The sequence below is a fragment of the Schistocerca cancellata genome, chromosome 12 (assembly GCF_023864275.1).
Source record: "Schistocerca cancellata isolate TAMUIC-IGC-003103 chromosome 12, iqSchCanc2.1, whole genome shotgun sequence".
Classification (NCBI taxonomy): Eukaryota; Metazoa; Arthropoda; class Insecta; order Orthoptera; family Acrididae; genus Schistocerca; species Schistocerca cancellata.
This window is the reverse complement of record NC_064637.1, coordinates 98611810-98615135: the sequence shown is the minus strand read 5'-3', so window position 1 is coordinate 98615135 and position 3326 is coordinate 98611810. Positions and strand designations below refer to the sequence as shown.

The following is a 3326-nucleotide window of genomic DNA, read 5'->3' as shown; positions in this document are numbered from 1 at the left end:
TGAGGAACAGTATCACCTTCTAGGAGGAAACCTTGCACACTGTAGCTGCATGGTACAGCACGTATTAGACCTCATTCTCTGTAACAAAGTATGATTGAATAAATGGTCTCTAGTATGGAAACCATGCATTTCCGGACGTAAGTTCATTGGATCTGTTTCGTTCCGTATCCGCTCATCGATCAGTCCCTTGAGATTGTACACGGTTCAAAAAATCACCCTGTGTTTCCGCTTTCTTCTTTTATGAGCCATTTGGTACCATCGTGTTCCAGACACCAGCTTCACGTCATCAGGCTTTTGCGGTCCTCCACCGTCTCTCTTGCCGTCCCACGGTCTGCAGTGAATGTTCCAGGGGTACACTCACTGTAACGATTTGTCTGACCGATTGCCACTTCAGTTTTGCAATTCTCTCTAGGACATCTCTTATTTTTGTTCTAATGTCCTCTGATACAATCCTAGCCTTGTGGCTGTCGATGGTGGCTCGATGTGTGCGCTCTAGTTTACGGGCACTTGCCTTAGACAGAGTCATAGTTTGTAGACCGTACGTGGTGACTGGTAGTATATGCGTGTACACCGATGAACTCCGTCCGGACAGGCCTTGGAAGGACCAACGGTACCGACCGGCCGCCGTGTCATCCTCAGACCACATGCGTCACTGGATGCGGATGTGGAGCGGCATGTGGTCAGCACAACGCTCTCCCGGCCGTATGTCAGTTTCCGAGACCGGAGCCTCTACTTCTCAATCAAGTAGCTCCTCAGTTTGCCTCACAAGGGCTGAGTGCACCCCGCTTGCCAACAGCGCTCGGCAGACCGGACGGTCACCCATCCATGTGCTAACCCAGCCCGACAGCGCTTAACTTCGGTGATCTGACGGGAACCGGTGTTACCACTGCGGCAAGGCCATTGGCCGTACAGACAAAATATTATGACCACCTGCCGTATTCGGCAGGTCGACGGGCACGTGCACCATCCGCCGACCACTGGCGACAACATCGATGTACTGTGGAGACCTCACGCCCCACGTGTTGAGCAATTCGGCGGTACGTCCACCCGGCCTCCCGCATGCCCACTATACGCCGTCGCTCAAAGTCCGTCAACTGCACATACGGTTCACGTCCACGCTGCCGCGGCATGCTACCAGTGTTAAAGACTGCGATGGAGCTCCATATGCCACGGCAAACTGGCTGACACTGACGGCGGCGGTGCACAAATGCTGTGCAGCTAGCGCCATTCGACGGCCAACACCGCGGTTCCTGGTGTGTCCGCTGTGCCGTGCGTGTGATCATTGCTTGTACAGCCCTCTCGCAGTGTCCGGAGCAAGTATGGTGGGTCTGACACACCGGTGTCAATGTGTTCTTTTCCCATTTCCAGGAGTGTATTTCACTCCCCACCGTTCCTTACTTTCCGAGTAGCCCGAAAATAAAGGCCAGACGAATTCTGATGTTATAATCAGTTCCTTTCTCAAGCAGATGTGGAGTGGTCTGAATGTGATCTATTGCCGAAATACCTTTGTGAAATTTTGTTTCCTCAAGAACTTTATGGAAATTTTGGTCAGAAATCTGTAGAGATGTGACAGAAACCGTGCTATTGTTTTCCAAACTTTCCTTGTCACTGTTTTTGGAGATTTTTAATTTTCAGCATTTTTTCAGTTTTCTGCTATTTCCAGATTTGATGCACTTTCGATTAGATTAGAACGTCTGCTAAACGACAAATATCTCTACAGGGCGAGAGTCTGGGCCTACGCAGTGATATTTACGTTATAGTCAAGAGTCAACAGCTGTGAAGTTTATAATGCAAGGTAATTATGTGCGAATTAAGCAGTGTAAACCCCTCAAAAGAAGTGTCGCACGCCTTCAGAAACCCAAGCAACAATTAACAGTAAAAAGGTTTTCAGAAATTACTGCAACCAGTCGCCTTTTATGTAGATGTATTTTATTTAACCATGACCGGTTTCGAGCTGCCTAGCAACTCATCATCAGATGGTATATACATTTAGTGCTTTTTTGTACCCATTGTGTGGGTGGTTGAGTATCTGTGGAGATAAATCTTTCTGCAGTTATATATATCTCTTTTAGGACGTATTTTTAAAAACCATTGTGTCTTGTTTTTCACAATTACACAAGTTAAAACTTTCACTAGATGTATATTACTTTTATGAGGCACTGTAATATACATCTAGTGAAAGTTTTAACTTGTGTAATTGTGAAAAACAAGACACAATGCTTTTTAAAAATACGTCCTAAAAGAGATATATATACCTGCAGAAAGATTTATCTCCACAGATACTCAACCACCCACACAATGGGTACAAAAAAGCACTAAATGTATATACCATCTGATGATGAGTTGCTAGGCAGCTCGAAACCGGTCATGGTTAAATAAAATACATCTACATAAAAGGCGACTGGTTGCAGTAATTTCTGAAAACCTTTTCACACCACAGTCGCAGTGTTCCACATCCACAATGGATAAAAGTCTTAATTAACAGTAAATGCTGCCTGACAATTCCTTTCCAGGGACCTTTACCTGAAAATTCACAAACGTACTATCGTCGTACCTTAAATACTGTTGTATATTAAAAGTGAAAGGGCGGTTTCGTCCGTACGTCGGACCGTCGCCAAATTCCACGCACTCTTGGCATTGGTGTGACATGCGAAAAAAATTACACGACGTACTGCTTCGCATATGAGCCGGAAACGTTTACTGCAGGACTTGGATCTCTTCTTTACGCTGCTGCACATGTAAAATCCATGTAAATTAGGGTCACGTTCTGACCCGCGAGGCAGGCTTAAACTTCTCACTACTCCGAAGTCAATAAATAGAAGCCCTGTAGCTATACAAGTACACTAATGCTCTAAAATTAAGGATAATTCTGATGCATGGTGAAACAACGCCCTGGTGGGCTGTTTTCGGGTTTAAATCACCTCGGGGTATGACCATGCGGTGCATTTGACCTGCGGTCGTCGCACGGTGGCGCTGGCAGCAGTCCACATACGCAGAGGTGTGTTGGTGCATGTCAGAGTACGGTGCAGCGAGTAAGTGTGCAGACGTTTTAAGGCGTGCTAACGGTGACTGTATGTTGAAAATGCCTCAAAGAAAAGATATTGATGACGTTAGGAGGGGCAGAATACTAGGGCGACTGGAAACTGGTCAAACACAGCAGGTCATAGCATGGGCCCTCTGTGTGCCACAAAGTTTGATCTCAAGATTATGGCGATTCCAGCAGACAGGAAACGTATCCAGGCACTACAGTACGGGACGTCCACAGTGTACAACACCACAAGAAGACCGATATCTCACCATCAGTGCCCGCAGACGGCCACGGAGTA

At 46.6% G+C, this 3326-nt stretch overlaps 1 pseudogene; it reads right to left on the bottom strand.

Moving 5' to 3' along the window:
* Positions 1-787: 787 nt before the first annotated feature.
* LOC126110039 (5S ribosomal RNA) lies at positions 788-905 on the bottom strand (annotated as a pseudogene).
* Positions 906-3326: the final 2421 nt, after the last annotated feature.